At 41.0% G+C, this 19,158-nt stretch overlaps 1 pseudogene; it reads left to right on the top strand.

Annotated features, from left to right (window-relative positions):
* Window positions 1-644: 644 nt before the first annotated feature.
* LOC114157317 (NLR family CARD domain-containing protein 3-like) lies at window positions 645-19,158 on the top strand (annotated as a pseudogene).

Here is a 19,158-nt window from a genome sequence, read left to right as displayed (position 1 = left end):
GTGTAATAACATCGATCAAATCTAAACGGTTTGCCATAGCATTCCTACCTGAAGTTTAGTAAAAATCTCTCATAAATGATAGTGGTCGGCTGTAGGAGCCTTGCAATTTTTGCCTTGCAATCGGTGGATCGCCAGATCGATCCCTGGTCTACCTTTGAGATTTCAGTTTGGCGTATAAAAGGCATTATTAAAAAAGAAACCAAAATATCACACCAGCATTCTAGTCTTTGTAAAAAATACTTTTGCAGTCTGGTTTATGGTTTTACATTGTAGATATTAACATAAACAAAATTAGTAATTTTGGCTGATTAGTACCGTTAAGTTTAGGGTAATTAACTGCTGGCAATATTACAATATTTTGTTATAAATTCTATAATTACTTGTATTTTTACAATATATTTCTGTGTTTTCTACATTTCATGACTGTCTAAATCACTTGAAATATATCTTTATTGACTTACAGTAACTCCCTGTATTTTCTACAGTAATAAAATGTTTTGGATATTACAGTCAGTAACTGTTGGTATTTTACAATTTTTTACTGTAAATTTACGGAGTTTTTTTTACAGTGTTGTCTCCACCCTTTTTAGCCTGTTTTTTAAATTTGTTTTTCTGTTGTGTTATACATCATGAGTTAATTAATAAACAAAAAACAGCACTGAAGAAATGTTTTGTTGTGATTAAATCTTATTTACTGTGAGGCCACTAAGTTGTTGCATTCACTTTGAAAAAAATAAATGTGCACAAAATCCAACTTTTATCTTTTGTGTTGCTTTAGGATTATATCTGAAACCTCCGGTAAGACACTAAATAACTACAATAAAGCAATTTGAGATTGTTTAGTGATCTTGCATGAAAAAGTGTCAACCAACATTTTTGGCTGGAAAAATTTTTTTTAGCCTTGATACTTTTGCTAGTATCTTTGGATTGGAGAGACACACAATGGTTAAAACACAGACTAGAAGGAAATTCTAACCACCATCTGCAGAACATGAAGCTTATTTTAGATGCATCTAGCAAGAGACTTCCAACCTCGAGGGCTTTTAACCTGCAGCCTCTGAAAACAGCAGCCTCGTGACATTTCTTTCTACAAAGGCGTGTCCATTTACAAACAATGAGCAGCACTTAAACGCCTCCCTCACAGGTGAGGCTCTGATGACAGGCAGACTGTCACCACCCCAGTGACGCGGCACTTCCCCATATTTCTTTATCAAACGCTTTCACATTTCATTTCGCTGTGAAGCAGAAAGATTTAAGGTAAGATAATAGCCTCTTTGATGCTTAACTTGTCTTTTACATGTTTATTTCTTGTAATTATCTTTACTTGTATTATATACATTAAACCAAAGAGGAAACTAAAGTCAGTTCTGATTTTGTATTCACTGCTTTATGCAAAATAAAAATAATCGCACAGACTGGTGAGAGAGAAAAACCAGTTGGTGCAAATACAAGCCTCAACTTGGTTTACAGTTTCCAACTATTCCAGGTCTCTTCAAATCTATTTCCTTATTCTTATTTGTAGTATAATTACTACAAATATTATAATATTTCCCCATTACAAAAGTATTGAAATAATTTAATTTCAATCTTCTGTAGTTGGGTAACTAGGCCCAAGCAGTGAAAGCACTGCGGCACTATAAGACATTTTATAGTTTTATAGAATGTTTCTTATTCTTTCCACAAATTCATTAGATATTTTGAGGGCTAAACAAAACTAAAATCATAGGTGGAAATCCCAGTGGAGATACAAGGAATGTGAACACACCTTTCACAAAGGTGAAACCATCACTGTAAACAGAGATTAGCCTTAAGTTCAGGCTCCTCCCAGATGTTAAAGAGACGACATTTATTGTTTTGCAACACTTCCTTAGGTTGGCATTCGCAGAACAACACCTGACTGACTGAATGTTGTTTGGCCAGTAATTCCTGATTAGCAGGTGGTGCCCAGACTTATTTTTACCAAAACAACTAGCAACTTTTGTTCATTATAATTATCAACAGTTTGAAGAGCGTGTTCACAAATATGAAAGTTAACATTTAAAATCATGACATTTCTTTTAAATATTTATTAGGAATATTCTTGCTTTTTTTGCCAGTTCTCTTCCTGCTTCTTTGTTTGCTGGTTTTGCTGTCTAATGCTGTTAGCTGATAGTTTTATTGAACAAACAATGTGAAGAAAACAGTATTTGCTGAGCTGAAGTACTGGTGAGTGAATTGTATTCCTTCTCCAGTTTAATATAATCACTCTGTGCAGATTGATGTGGATCTGAACTCAGCATCATGGATCAGAGTGAGGAGCTGAAAGAAGGAGAAACTCTGTCTAAAACCGAGAATCAGAGGAAAACCAAGAGGTGAGATAGATGGCCACCTTTTACTTTTTTGTTTTCACTCAGTCCAAAAAAAGGCATTCACATCAGTCAACCAACTTTACTTACAGAAAACAGTATGAAGATGAACTGGATCTAGAGCTCTGTGAGAATATATCCATGGATGATTGTATGGATTTTAAATCAAGCAAGCATCCAAAGAGGTGAGTTATGTATAATTAATCTGTCTAAACATCTCAATATATACAGCATTTCACAAATGACGAAATTTTTGCTCTCAGAAGAAAAAACTTTAGTGATTTAATAATTCAACAGGTCAGTCAGTTGATCTGAACTTTGTGATGTCAGTAAAACATCCATCCATCCATCCATCTTCTTCCGCTTATCCGAGGTCGGGTCGCGGGGGTAGCAGTTTCAGAAGGGAGGCCCAGACTTCCCTCTCCCCAGCCACTTCTTCCAGCTCTTCCGGGGGAATCCCGAGGCGTTCCCAGGCCAGCCGAGAGACATAGTCTCTCCAGCGTGTCCTGGGTCTTCCCCGGGGCCTCCTCCCGGTGGGACGTGCCCGGAACACCTCACCAGGGAGGCGTCCAGGAGGCATCCTGACCAGATGCCCAAGCCACCTCAACTGGCTCCTCTCGATGTGAAGGAGCAGCGGCTCTACTCTGAGTCCCTCCCGGATGACTGAGCTTCTCACCCTATCTCTAAGGGAGAGCCCAGCCACCCTACGGAGAAAACCCATTTCGGCCGCTTGTATCCGCGATCTCGTTCTTTCGGTCATGACCCAAAGCTCATGACCATAGATGAGGGTGGGAACGTAGATCGACTGGTAAATCGAGAGCTTCGCTTTTTGGCTCAGCTCTCTCTTCACCACGATGGACCGGTACAGCGCCCGCTTGACAGCAGACGCTGCGCCAATCCGCCTGTCGATCTCCCGCTCCCTTCTTCCCCCATTCGTGAACAAGATCCCGAGATACTTAAACTCCTCCACTTGGGGCAGGACACCCCCCCTGACCCGGAGAAGGCACTCTACCCTTTTCCGGCTCAAGACCATGGCCTCGGATTTGGAGGCACTGATCCCCATCCCGGCCGCTTCACACTCGGCTGCGAACCGCTCCAGCGAGAGCTGCAGATCACGATCTGATGAAGCCAAAAGGACCACATCGTCTGCGAAAAGCAGAGATGAGATCCTAAGGCCACCAAATCGGATCCCCTCAACACCTTGGCTGCGCCTAGAAATTCTGTCCATAAAAGTGATGAACAGAATCGGTGACAAAGGGCAGCCCTGGCGGAGTCCAACTCTCACCGGAAACGAGCCCGACTTACTGCCGGCAATGCGGACCAGACTCTGACACCGGTCATACAGGGACCTGACAGCCCGTATCAAAGGGCCCGGTACCCCATACTCCCGGAGAACCCCCCACAGGGCTCCCCGAGGGACACGGTCGAACGCTTTCTCCAAGTCCACAAAACACATGTAGACTGGTTGGGCGAACTCCCATGCACCCTCCAGGACCCTGCCGAGGGTGTAGAGCTGGTCCAGTGTTCCACGACCAGGACGAAAACCACACTGCTCTTCCTGAATCCGAGGTTCGACTATCCGACGGACCCTCCTCTCCAGGACCCCTGAATAGACCTTGCCAGGGAGGCTTAAGAGTGTGACCCCTCTATAATTGGAGCACACCCTCCGGTCCCCCTTTTTGAACAGGGGGACCACCACCCCAGTCTGCCAATCCAGGGGAACTGCCCCCGATGTCCATGCGATATTGCAGAGTCGCGTCAACCAACACAACCCTACAACATCCAGAGCCTTAAGGAACTCCGGGCGGATCTCATCCACCCCCGGGGCCTTGCCACCGAGGAGCTTTTTAACCACCTCGGCGACTTCGCCCCCAGAGATTGGAGAGCCCAACCCAGAGTCCCCAGGCTCCGCTTCCTCAGAGGAAGGCATGTTGGTGGGATTGAGGAGGTCTTCGAAGTACTCTGCCCACCGACCCACAACGTCCCGAGTAGAGGTCAGCAGCACACCATCCCCACTATAAACAGTGTTTGTGCTGCACCGCTTCCCCCCCCTGAGACGCCGGATGGTGGACCAGAATCGCCTCGAAGCCGTGCGGAAGTCTTTCTCCATGGCCTCTCCAAACTCCTCCCACGCCCGAGTTTTTGCCTCAGCAACCGCCCGAGCCACATGCCGCTTCGCCCGCCGGTACCCATCAGCTGCTTCCGGAGTCCCACAGGCCAAGAAGGCCCAATAGGACTCCTTCTTCAGCCTGACGGCATCCCTCACCGAAGGTGTCCACCAACGGGTTCGAGGGTTGCCGCCGCGACAGGCACCGACAACCTTGCGGCCACAGCTCCGATCGGCCGCCTCGACAATGGAGGCACGGAACACGGTCCACTCAGACTCCATGTCCCCCACCTCCCCCGGGACGTGTTCGAAGTTTTGCCGGAGATGGGAGTTAAAGCTCCGTCTCACAGGGGATTCCGCCAGACGTTCCCAGCAGACCCTCACAACACGTTTGGGCCTGCCAGGTCTGACCGGCTTTCACCCCCACCACCGGAGCCAACTCACCACCAGGTAGTGGTCAGTGGACAGCTCCGCACCTCTCTTCACCCGAGTGTCCAAGACATACGGCCGCAGATCCGATGAAACGATGACAAAGTCGATCATCGAACTGCGGCCTAGGGTGTCCTGGTGCCAAGTGCACATATGGACACCCTTATGCTTGAACATGGTGTTTGTTATGGACAATCCATGGCGAGCACAGAAGTCCAGCAACAGAACACCGCTCGAGTTCAGGTCGGGCGGGCCGTTCCTCCCAACCACGCCCCTCCAGGTCTCACTGTCGTTGCCCACGTGAGCGTTGAAGTCCCCCAGCAGAACAAGGGAGTCCCCAGGAGGAGCACTCTCCAGTACCCCCTCTAAGGACTCCAAAAAGGGTGGGTAATCTGAACTGTCGTTCGGCCCGTAAGCACAAACGACAGTCAGAACCCGTCCCCCGACCCGTAGGCGGAGGGATGCTACCCTCTCGTTCACCGGGGTGAACCCCAACGTACAGGCGCTGAGATGGGGAGCAACAAGTATGCCCACTCCTGCCCGACGTCTCTCTCCCTGGGCAACTCCAGAGTGGAAGTATGTCCAGCCCCTCTCAAGGAGACTGGTTCCAGAACCAGAGCCATGCGTCGAGGTGAGACCGACTATTTCTAGCCGGAACCTCTCGACCTCACGCACTAGCTCCGGCTCCTTCCCCACCAGAGAGGTGACATTCCACGTCCCAAGAGCCAGTTTCTGCAACCGAGGATCGGACCGCCAGGGTCCCCTCCCTTGGCCGCCACCCAACACACAGTGCACCCGACCCCTTTGGCCCCTCCCACGGGTGGTGGGCCCGTGGGAGGGGGGGCCCATGTTTCCTCTTCGGGCTGAGCCCGGCCGGGCTCCATGGGTAAAAGCCCGGCCACCAGACGCTCGCCATCGTGCCCCCCCTCCAGGCCTGGCTCCAGAGTGGGGCCCCGGTGACCCGCGTCCGGGCAAGGGAACACCAAGTCCAATGTTTTTACTCATCATTGGGGTCTTCGGGCTGCACTTTGTCTGGTCCCTCACCTAGGACCTGTCTGCCTTGGGTGACCCTACCAGGGGCATGAAGCCCCAGACAGCATAGCTCCTAGGATCATTGGGACACTCAAACCCCTCCACCACGATAAGGTGGCAGCCCATGGAGGAGTGTCAGTAAAACAGAACCTGAAAATGTTGTTGATCACATTTGATTCATGATTTAATTATTAACCTTACAAAATCCTGATTTGAAAAGGATATTTATGTTTATATATTTATGTTTGTCTGATATTGAAACTTTTTATTATATAGATTTAAGTTGGACACAAACAGCAAAAGCAGGGGAAAAAATTGCCATGTATTTTTTATATGCACATGTAAAGTATTATTCTCGAACCTGAAGTCTTAAAAAGACAAAACATTCATATTTTGTAGGAGCTGTGGGTCTTTTCTTAAACTGAAATGGTTCTAACTTAATTAGGTGTTCCCATTTCGGCAATGACAAAAAGCTTGCAAAAACCCCCATAAAAAAAAAAAAGCAGAGTACTTTAAGGCCTCACCAAGCAATTTTTAAATAAGTGTTTAAAGATCTCTCCTTTTAGCCAGATTAATGGTCCCTTCTTAAGTCACGACCTACTGATTTAGAATTATTCTTTATAAAGATCACCAGAGAAAAAAAATCTAATAATATTGTGTCGAATTTATACAAATGCTTACAATCATGTCTGTCGACGGGATCTCCTGGGATAAAAGAAAGATGGGAACTAGAAATGAATGTTGTGATTGAAGATGAAGAGTGGGAGCAAGTGTGTGTAACTGGACATAAACTGACTAAGAGTCCAACATGGAAAGAATTTTATTGGAAAATAATCGTTAGATATTTCAAAACTCCATATATTATTTCCAAATTTGATCAAGCTAAATCAAATTTGTGCTGGAGACAGTGCGGACTAGTTGGAGATCACACTCATGTCTTTTGGGATTGCCCAAAGATTAAGAAATTTTGGGAGGGAATTAGAGAGGAAATTTCAAATATTTTGCACACTTATATTGATTGGAACCCCAGGATCTTTGTTCTGGGAATTCCCCCAAATAATTTAAGTAAAGAAGAACAGTAGTTGTTTGGAATCCTTGTTCTCGTAGCCGAAAAAATGATAACAGTATGTTGGTATAAACTTTTACCCCCTACTGTAAATCAATGGAAAGAGAAACTAGTGAACGTTTATACGATGGAGAAAATAACAGCAAAATTAAACTTGTCCACTGACTTATTTAAGAAAAGATGGAACCCTTTGAAGACATATTTCCAATTAATATTGTAGTAAGTAAGATAAATGTAAACACACAGGCACATATTTTATAGGTAGATTTAACACATATCTCCGTTATGATAAAGACAAAAGTCACTCGAGAAAGATTTTTCCTTTATTTCATCCCCCATGTAAAAAATCCTGGATCTTCAGCTCGCCGACTTGTTTGGTTGTTGTTGTTCCACTGTTTGTCTGGTTGTATTGGAAATTGTTGTTTCTGACTTATTGTATTAATCATTGATTTTGAATATTGATCTGATAAAATAAAGTCTTTGTTCAAAAAAAAAAAAAGATCTCTCTTACTGTCTATGATTGTTTTACATGACAGCCCTCAGCGCTCATATTCCAGCTTTTCAACTGGACAACTGTCAGAAATAGACCATCATCCAGCTCCAGATGAGTGAGTTGTTTGTAAATGTTTTGTTTTTGTGTATAACTATTTTAACCATTCCAGCTACTTATCAGATGAATACAGGAATCCCAGATGGCATTATGTTTTCACCAGTATTCAACTACTTTAAATATATTTTCCATTACGCCTTTGTTTGTGTCTATAGGCAGTAGTTTCTATTATGACATTAGAAAATACTGCCAAGTAACTTTGCACATCTTTTCTTTTTTCAGACACACCTAAGACGCTGTAATGTTTTACTTGTGGCCTGAATGGGTTTCATTTTGCGATTCACCTTAGATTTGAACTTTTCACCATGTTAGGTTGATCTTCAACATAAGATGATGGTCTATATTATAGGTTATGTTATATGATGAGTTCTAATTGCAGATTCTCTTCCACTTCTTCGGGATCCACAGAGAAAGGAGTCACGAATAGCTTGATTTATTTTTCAGTGACAGTAAAATCCTGGAAGCGCTGTCTGAATTCCAGATAAAGCAGATAACGAGACTTAGTGATGGAGTGAAAAAGTTCTGAAGCATCTGGAAATAAAGACGTTAGGAAAGAAGTAGTGGGAGAGTACACAGGAGTACCAGGAGATGCAATATATTGTGAAAATAGTGGTGGCAAAGCCCAAACAAAGGGACAATAATGACCTATATGCTAGGTTGGACAATAAGGAGGGAAATAATGATTTGTTGGTGAAGTAGAGAGACAGAGATGGGAAGGATGAGCAGGTTAGGATTTCTAAGGGTAGGAATGACAGATGCTAAGAGTGATGGGAAGATAGAAAGAGTATTTGTAGAAGAAGGTGTTCTGGTCAGATGAGGCTCAAACCTTTTCTCTATTTTATGGTTTACACTGTCAAAACAAATGTAGAAAAAAGTATAAGTTTAATCTGTTGAAGTTCACTGGTATTCTAAGAAATACTTTGATTCTTAGGATTAATTTTATCATCTGTCAAGATCTACAAATAACTTGTTTATTTTTGCCTGTTTTGTGTGGAGAGCTGGAGTGTGATAAAAGTCTTTATGATTCCTCCACAGAGTGAAGATCTCAGAGGTCCCTAGTGGTCAGAATGCCCAACATCAAACATCACTGGGCTCCATATTTATGGTCTGTATATTTACATCTACTGCTTTCTATATGTTGTGTTCATATGGTCATCTCTACGCTACAAATTGTGAACTAGTGGATTGTCAGTCTGACTTATGGTCCTTTTCCAATAGCAACTAGCAGGGCAGTTTGAATTGGCTCAATTCTGTGCAGGTGGTTTTTCTACTACCACTGAGTAAGAGCTCTAGTAGGCGATGCCAGCGTCAGCAGAATGTGAACTGTATGTGACCCAAACACAACGTCCTTCATTAGCAATGATATATTTTGATATATATGTTGAAAATTCTGATCAGTCTTTGGCTTTTGGTCAGACTCAATCACTGTTGTGAGTTTTTTTTTAAATGGTGGATTGGATTATTGTAAGGGAGTCATTATTGTAATGTGGCCTCTGACTCCACTCTCTAACCAATCAGAGACCATCAGACTTCTGTCACGTTTTTCTGGTACCACAAAACAATTACTAGAGGAAAACCCTAGCCTGGATCAGTAGATCAAGCAGAAAACAGCCATAAAGTCTCTCCCATGTTTTATGGAAGAGCTCTTTCTCTTCCATAAAACTGTTTGAATCCAAACAGTTGACACATGGTTTCGTGGTCGTGAGGCATTCATATTCATACACACCTTTAATACAGTGCAGACTACCTGTGAGAGCCCCCGTCCCATTTCATTATACATCCTATCCGATGGGGCTCCCACTCTTTCCCTGCATCCTCTATTTTGCTTTTATAAAATGGTCATGGAATTAGTGCCAAACTTTTCTTCTGTTTGATACTTTTTCAAGTTATTAAAAGGTTTTTACTGCATCAAAGCATGTGGGCCTCAAAATCTGACCATTCGCCAGGGTGGAATAACTTCCATATACATCACAGCTGCATGAAATATTATGTGTGTCATAACAAACCACCACTGATCACAATTAGTGACATTACATTAGCCTCGCCCTCTTTGTACAGGATGTTGACTGTTTTCCTGCTAATTGTCTTTCTTTTACTCTATGATTCATACAGGTTTAAACCTGTTTCTGATTACATACATTTACCAAAAAATATATAGTATTCACCCTTTATCTGAGTGAAGTTGCCCCCCACACCTTCTTCAAATCAGACAAAATGGGTGTTTGATTTAATATCTTCAAAGCCAAAACTGCACAAATGAAAATTTTTTGTTGCACAACAAGCATCAACTTAGCCAAACTGAGTTTGTGCAAATAAATAAATAAATTTAAATGTGAGCGGGGGAAGGGGAGTGGTTGACCTCTGATGACCCCTGGAGAACATTTTTCTTAATATCTTTAGAATGATAGCAGCAAAAACAAAAAATGTTGCTGCACAAACCAGCACAAATGTATTTGAGTTAATTGACACCATTTTGTAGAAGGTGGAGGGGATGGGTGACCTTTCATGACCTTTCATGATTGTAAGAACAATCACAAAAAAATATTTATTTTTATTTTTAAAATGATAGCATCACAAATGAAAATTTTTGCTGCACAAATGTAGCACAGATGTTTGACACCAATTTTGATTGATTTGAAGAAGGTGGGGGCAAACTTCACTCAGGTCCACCACCTTAATGATTTCAGTCTATTTTTATCTTTTTTCTGTTTTAGGAGCTTAAAAAGAACATTTTCACTTTTGTGGAGAATGAGCTGAAGAAGATCCAAATGGTTCTGGGTTCAGATTACCCAGATGTTCCAGAGGGGAATGAGGATGATGACGTTTTAGAGGGTGAAGATAAAGAGCAAATGAAGAGGAGCAGATTAGCTTTTGAGAAAATCACACAACATTTCCTAAGACGGATGAATCAGGAGGAGCTGGCCAACTGTCTTCAAACCAGTAAGACAATTTCTCTAGAGAGTTAATATGCTGCAAGATTGATAAGTAAATTTATCTTTCAATTTATTCCTTATGTTAGAGTTAGTTTGGTTTTCATGGAGGACATTAAAGACATTTAGTCAATAGGTATAGATCATGTCTGGGCCAAGTAAAGTCCAATTCTTAAAACTTATTCAAATTTGAGTCTTTGTCTTCAATGTTATACATGCTGGTTGGTTGCTGTGTGAACTTCTAGTTCATTGAGACATCTGGCATTGATGCTATGTGATGCCTCCTTCTCCCATATGCTTCTTCAGCATTGTTGAAGAAGCATATGTGGTTCCACTTTAGGTGGGTCTTATCTCATTTTGATACCTACCACAGAGAGGAGTCTTAATGGAGGTGGGGGACATCTTGTTTGTTTTTCTGACCCCTGCTGCTCCAGAGCAGCTTTTGATGGTATCTTCATGGTTCTTCCTTAATTGCATGTCTGGTGCTGTCACTGCTGGTTTATTTCTTAAATAAGAGATTGTTTCAGCATTACCTACTAAAAGGTATAGAGATTCACATGGTTCACAACTGAAGGATACTTACCTGAAGACTAGTTATAGGAACGCCAAAACAATTGTACAATGATATTGATGAAGTCACATTACTTTGTTTTGTCTATTGGTCAGACAAAGGAAGGAAAGCCAAACAAATCAAAGAAACATCACACAATGAAAAAGGTCAAGATCTTCTCTCTCTTGTTGGATCCCCTTTAGCTTTGATTACAGCACATATTTGCTGTGACACCATTTCAATGAACTTCTGCAAACTCACAAGATTTATTTCCATCTAGTGTTAATCTGCCTCTCTTCTTATCTTGATGTGCCTATCATTCTGGAAGAGAGTAAATTTGGACTCATCAGATCAATTGACCTTATGTCACTATAGAGTCCTACCTTCATGCTGCCTTACAAGTTAAACTTTTCTCCAGTTAACCTCATTGATTAAAGGTTTTCTTATGGCTACACTACAGTTCAATGCCCATCAGTCCCCTTCATATTGTGGAAATGCTCATTCTTAGGCCTGACGTCTACTGACCTTTTCCTTTGATTTGATTTAACTGAACACTTAAGTGATCACGAATTATAGTCATTCAGGGTTTTGTTTCCTTGAGGAGAATGAGCAAGGACATTTTTTTTTCCAAATGTGTTAGAGTTTTAACCCAACTTTAGTAGTCTCTGGATCTCCTTAGATGTTTCCTCTGCTTGATGCCAATGATGTTACCCTTCTAAAACAGACTAACATATTTTCCACAACAATAGGACGTGTCTTTCCACAAGGCTGTTTAAAAAATGAGAAGCTACTCATTGCATCAGTTGGGGTTAAGTAACTTGTTGCCAGTTGAAAGACAGTTGGCTATGCAGTAACCATTCAGTAGGAAACTCATATTTTCTCAATTATATTCAGGTATTTTTTTCTTATGGCCAGACATTAGGATTTAAGTAATTGGTTCTTAAATGTTTTGTTTCATGGCTTATAAAAGATAAATTAAGCAGAAACATATGTGTAATTTCTACATATACAGGAAAGTTTTCAAAATGAAATAGAAAACAAGTGAAAAGAAACATTTTAATTATTTTACTTTGTTTGCATTCTTTAAGGATCACTCGCCACATGCCAACAAACACTAAAGTCAAGCACGAAGAAGAGGTTCAAACATGTGTTTGAAGGGATTGGTAAATCAGAAAATCCAACAGTTCTGAACAGAATCTACACAGAGCTCTACATCACAGAAGGAGACTCTGGAGATGTCAATGATGAACATGAGGTCAGACAGATTGAATCAGTGTCCTGGAAACCAGACAGACCAGAAAAATCAATTAGACACGAAAACATATTTAAACCCTCACCTGATAGAGATGAACCGGTCAGAACAGTGATGACAAAGGGAGTGGCTGGCATTGGGAAAACGGTCCTGACACAGAAGTTCACTCGGGACTGGGCTGAAGACCAGGCAAACCAGGACATCCATTTCACTTTTACGTTCATGTTCAGAGAGCTGAATCTGTTAAAAGATAATCAGTTCAGCTTGGTGGATCTTGTTCACCACTTTTTTAGTGAAACCAAAGGAATCTTCAGGTTTGAAGATTTAAAAGTTCTGTTCATCTTTGACGGGTTGGATGAGTGTCGACTTCCACTGGACTTCAAGAAAAATAAGATCCTGATGGATGTAACAAAGTCCACCTCAGTGGATGTTCTTCTGACAAACCTCATCAGCGGGAACCTGCTTCCCAAAGCTCACCTCTGGATAACCACACGACCTGCAGCAGCTAATAAGATCCCTGCTGAGTTTGTTGGCATGATGACAGAGATCAGAGGATTCACTGACCTAAAGAAAGACGAGTACTTCACCAGAAAATTCAGATATAAGAAAGAGGCAAGAATGGTAATCTCCCATATAAAGAAATCCAGAAGCCTCCACATCATGTGCCACATCCCAATCTTCTGCTGGATCACTGCTAAAGTTGTGGAAGACATGTTGAACAAAAATGATGGAGAAGATCTGCCAAAGACCCTGACTGAGATGTACATTCACTTCCTGGTAGTGCAGACCAAACTGAAGGGCATCAAGTATGATGGAGGAGCTGAGACAGATTCACACTGGAGTCCTAAGAGCCGAAAGATGATCGAGTCTCTGGGAAAACTGGCTTTTGATCAACTGATGAAAAGAAACCTGATCTTCTATGAACCAGACCTGGCAGAGTGTGGCATTGATATCAACGCAGCATCAGTGTGCTCAGGAGTGTTCACAGAGATCTTCAGAGAAGAGAGAGGTCTGTACCAAAACAAAGTCTTCTGCTTTGTCCACCTGAGCGTTCAGGAGTTTCTGGCTGCTCTTCATGTTCACCTGACCTTCATCAAATCTGGAGTCAATCTGCTGGTAAAAGGTGAAATGAAATCCAAGGATTTAGAAAAAAGAAACCATAAATCTTCAGAGGCAGAAATGTACAAGAGTGCTGTGGACACGGCCCTAGAGAGTCCAGATGGACACCTGGACTTGTTCCTCCGCTTTCTACTTGGTCTTTCACTGGAAACCAATAAGCGTCGCTTGAGGCTTTGTGGCACAGACAGAAGAAAGTTTAGCAATTAATAAAGACACAGCCCAGTACATCAAGGAGAAGTTGAATCATCATGGTGTTGAGAAAAGCATCAATCTGTTCCACTGCCTGAATGAACTAAATGATCAGTCTCTGATGGAGGAAATCCAACAATCTCTACGTACAGGAAGTCTTTCAGCACACCAACTGTCTCCTGCTCAGTGGTCAGCTCTGCACTTCATGCTACTTTCATCACAGGAAGCTCTGGAGATGTTTGACCTGAAGAAATACTCAGCTTCAGAAGATGCTCTTCAGAGGCTGCTGCCAGTAGTCAAAGCCTCCAGCAAAGCTATGCAAGTACAGATCAATTAAATCAAATCAGTTTTTTCTATTTCATTGTACAAACTAGTGAACAGCAAAATAATGAAGTATTTCTCTGGGAACTATGTTAAAAACCATGTGAGAAAGCAGCATAGATACAATGACAGAAAGTTGCTTTTACATCTTTTTACTGTTGTATTTTATAACTTTGAGACACTAATGTAAATTAAATGTATTATTATTATACCTCAAACTCCATGCCTTCAATTTCTTTTATGACCAATTCACTCTCCAATACCCTCTGTGATGACTCCTACTAAGACGTGCAAAATCCTCATTAGAAGAAGATGGTCTGCAGCACTTTTCTATGTGCAATCAGTGGCAGACACAGTTGTTGTAGGTTGCTTGGAGCATGGCCACTCACTACAGATGTGATTCTTTTTGTGTGCACCACTTTGTGCTCCTTATTTGGAATCTTTCAAGCTCAGGACCATAGTGCATCAGCCCAGATGTAATCTGTATGTATCCAGACCCTAAGTCCATCAGGTAGCACAGAGAGACTCCTACACAATGGCAGTAAAAAATAACCAATAATGACATATTATGTCAGTCTCACACTATGTCTTAATCTTTTGGCCTTTCTGTTGTAAAATGTTCATAGCTGACCAAGATAAATAAAAAACTGTTGTTTATGTCTGATGTAGCTATTTTATCTTTAGGTGCTGCCTTGAAACCGATTTTGGTGCAGCAGCTCACTTTAAACACATAATAAAAAATACTCTTTATATTTATTTTGTCTCTCTAGACTCAGTGGATGCAACCTTTCAGAGGGAAGCTGTGAAGCTCTGTCCTCAGTTCTCACCTGTCAGGATTCTTGCCTGAAGGAGCTGGACCTGAGTAACAACAACCTGGGTGATTCAGGAGTGAAGCTGCTCTGTGACGGACTGAAGAGTCCAAACTGTGAACTCAAAATTCTGAGGTTAGTTCACATTTTAAAATCAGATTAAGCAAGAGTGAAGATGTGCTGATAAAAGTATTCATGGGGTGTGCCGTGGTGGCGTAGGGGATAGTGCGACCCACCTTTGGAGGCCTTGAGTCCTTGTCGCGGGTTCGACTCCCGGACCCGGCGACATTTGCCTCATGTCTTTCCCCCTTCTTTCCTCCCCTTCCAGTCAGCCTACTTTCACATAAGGGACACTAGAGCCCACAGAAAGACCCCCTGGAGGGGTTTTAAAAAAAGTATTCATAAAATGTCTGTAAATCCCCAAATTCTTTTTAAAGCAACAAAAGACAGAATTTGTAACTTGGTATTTTCATTGAGAAACTCAACTGTGTCATAAAAGTATGTGGTGTACTCTAGACCATGTTTGTTGAGGAGTTTAAGTTTTCCTACACAGAAAATCTGGAAATCATATCTTTAGTTGCCTGTCGATTTTTTGTGGTGTTTTAATTTTATATTTTTTAGACTAACCCTCTTTTTCACCAAGAGGTGGAAACATGCAGCAAACAGATGTAAATGTACAGTAAACAACATGAGCTGCAAACACATGAATGATGCAAACTCCAAAACACAAAAACACAAATACAACAGAACAGTGCTGCCATCAAATATACTGCAACCACAGGAAATAGAATCAAGGGAGAAACACTGCAAATAGTGAAAACAACAGCAAGTATGAAATGATTCACGCTCACCTGACAAAATAGAAGTGCTCCAGGCCACTAGGGGGAGTCAATCAACAAATTGTATGGGACCAAATACGGGATGCCAAGACTTAATGGGAGGTCAGGAAGGAAATAAGATGTGTTATGCTTGAAACATGGTGATTTTTACAGTAATGTTGTACAGATGAATATTTATGTAGGTGATATTTTAATTAATCCAAACTGGTTTGGAGCACTTCCATTTTGTGGAGCAAGTTTCAGTTGTTCATATTTGCAGCTGTTTGTTCTGTTTGTGACCATTTTCCTTTCACTTCTATTTCCCATGGTTGCAGCATGTTGTTTGTTGCTGCTTTTGTTTTGCTAAATTTTATTTTTTGCTCATATTTTCTATGATTGCAACATTTTTTGTTTGTTTCATCTGCTGGCAATTGTAGCATTTGGTGTGAAACACTAACATTTTTAAACTCATTTTCAATAATAAGAAAATATTCATACACAGAACGTCTGTAATAAAAAGCTTGAAGCTAAAACTGTCTGACAAAAAGAATGATGGATGCTGAATACACAAATGTCTTGGTGTAAATGTGTTGTGACACCTGAGCTTTCAATATTCCTACCTTTTCTTCTCCACTGCTGCTGTAACATGAGAAACTTCAAGCCTCTCTGCAAATTACTGATTAAAAATAAGAAGGCAGGTCATCAGTCTTTTGTAGGGTATTATTAGTAAATGTTTTTTCATTGCGCTGTAAAAGGTTATGTTTGTTCTGTCTGCAGGCTTTCAGGATGTTTGATCACAGAGGAAGGTTTTGCTGCTCTGGCCTCTGCTCTGATGTTGAATCCCAACCACCTGAGAGAGCTGGACCTGAGTTACAATCATCCAGGAGAGACAGGAGCTCAGCCTCTGTTAGCTGGACTGGAAGATGCAAAATGGAAGCTGAAGACTCTGAAGTAGGGAAACCTCCACTGCAGCGGTGTTAATGTTAGATACTGGATGCAGCTGTAATCAGCCAATGTGATAAATCTACATTACTGGCATCATCAGTTACATGCCATAACACTTCCTTAGTAAAGCATACAGTCCACTAATAATTTTTTTCCACAATGAAACTAGTTAAAGCATCTTGTTAAAGTATCTTTTTCTTCCCATTTTGCCAGGTTCCAACCAAATTTTAATTGATATTACGTGACACAGCACGGCAATTTAATCAACAACTAAATGTCTCACTGTAACTTGGTGGTACTGATGGCATGAAAGCAAAAAAAAAATTAAAAATACAAACCTTGATCACAACATTTTGGCATCCCTTCTCTCACATTACTGCTGTATCCCATAAATGGATTGTTACAAACTAAGCTGCACTGTTTTTTTCAGAACTGACTTTCTTTTCCCACTCTTGCATAAAAACCACAAACATGACATAAAAAGACACTGATGTGACTGATGAGAATCTCTTGGTTCTTCCAGGGTGGATCCTGCTGGAGTCCAGTGGTTAACACCAGGTCTGAGGAAGTGTAAGTGTGTTTTTCATGTGAATTATGATAAAGTGGTCTGAACACCTGCCAGTACAGGTGTTCATACCACCCATTTAATAGTCACGATCAAGGCATTAGAGTGATCAGTTTATTGATCAGTTCTTCAAGCTGATTCATGTTTCTCCTGTCTTTCAGATTCCTGTCCTCTCACAGTCGACCTGAACACCATAAACAAACACCTGAAAATATCTGAAGGCAACAGGAAGGTGACTTATGTGGAAGAGGAGCAGCCATACCCTGATCATCCAGACAGATTTGATCTCTATCAGCTGCTGTGTACTGATGGTCTGACTGGTCGCTTTTACTGGGAGATGGAGTGGAGTGGGAGGGTCTATGTATCATTGAGTTACAGGGGAATCCAAAGAAAAGGACAGACTGATGACTGTTGGTTTGGATTTAATAATAACTCTTGGAGTCTAATCTGCTCAGATGAGGGTTATGCTGTCTGGCACGATTGTAACAAAGTTTTTAAGTGTTCATCCTCTTCCTCCTCCAAAGTGGCTGTGTATGTAGACTGTCCTGCTGGGACTCTGTCCTTCTACAGAGTTTCAGCAGAGACACTGATCCACCTCCACACCTTCAACACCAAATTCACTGAACCTCTTTATCCTGGATTTGGGTTCAGGAATCGTTCAGGAGTGTGTTGGTGCTCATTTTAGAGTCATTCTAAGTTAGAGGGAGGAAACCTACTTTACACGTGTTTCATCTAAGATATGTTTTTAGATTAACATAATATGTAAGTAAGTAAAAGTATTTTCATGGCACCTTATACGAATCACAAAGTGCTTCACAATAAACTAATACAACAGTTCAAGAACCAACAATGCATGAAGAACAGGAGAATCAATAAATAAGAAATGTATTGATTGAAAAAAAGTATTTTAAAAAAGAAAACAGTTTGAAGAAGGAAAGCTCCAGAGAAGAGTCAGTGAACTAAAAGCTGTGTCTTATCTTTGTTTTCATCTTAGTATAGGGAATCACTGATCACAGGAGCTCAAGGATTTTTTGTTAGGTGATCTTGGGTGACTTAAAAAGTGCCTTCAAATAAAATTTATTATTATTATTATGGACAAATGGGTGCAGAGGGCTTCACAAATGACATTAGCTGGTGTTTGTCTATCAAGTTGGAAAAAGATTCTTAAGTTGCACTTTAAAGTAAATTGTAAGCCAACGTTGTTACATAAAGACTGGAGTCTCATTTGAAAAAGTGAAGGATTTTGTCAGAAACCAGGCAGCAGAATTTTAAATAATTATTCTAATGAGGTTTTGCTAAGATCAACAGAGGTCATTCAGTGATTAAACAAAAACATTAATATTTATTTCCATTTCAAGATGTGAGACAATAGAAATTAGTTCAGCAGATGCATCCAAAGTAAAACCAGAATCAAAGTTTTTGCCAATGTTCTTACCAGACCTCCAGATTCTCCAAGTGTCCTCTTAATCCTTGACATGTTTTTTCCTTATGTACACTTTTCTTTACCTATTTGTGTGAAAACCGGTTAAGAAGTAGTTTTTCTCAGCTGCTGTTGCCTCGCTGAAGACAATATATGTCTACCTGCATTGTTTATGTTTGTTTGAATCGCACCATATTCTAATCTTACTGTAATTAAACTAGTCGGTCTTTCCTGTAATTAAACTAACAAGTTAGCGACATGAAGGGAGTAAAAGTACTTGACAATATTTTTCAGTACTGATATGTTATTATAAATGGAACACAAATGTTGTAACACTGTGTGAAATTTAGCTTTTTAAGGCATTTTATTAATATCTGCATTGCATTATTTATCTACACTCTATTACAGTTTGTATAGTGCAGGTTTGGGTCTCCCATTTTTGTCTTCCAGTTTTAAAATCACTTTTTTGTTAAGTTTTAATTGAGAAAAAAAACATTTTACTGACTTAGGTAAGAGGTAAATAAAGAATCCCTTTTAATTTATGAAATGAACTGGCCACAACATGAACACTTGAAAAGATTTCATGTTGATGTTTACAGATTTTTAAATAAGGCATTCTCTATATTTGACAATAAAATATGTTTAAATGAC

The sequence above is a fragment of the Xiphophorus couchianus genome, chromosome 14 (assembly GCF_001444195.1).
Source record: "Xiphophorus couchianus chromosome 14, X_couchianus-1.0, whole genome shotgun sequence".
Classification (NCBI taxonomy): domain Eukaryota; kingdom Metazoa; phylum Chordata; class Actinopteri; order Cyprinodontiformes; family Poeciliidae; genus Xiphophorus; species Xiphophorus couchianus.
Note: the sequence above shows the minus strand (reverse complement) of the source record. Positions and strands in the feature narration are given on the sequence as shown.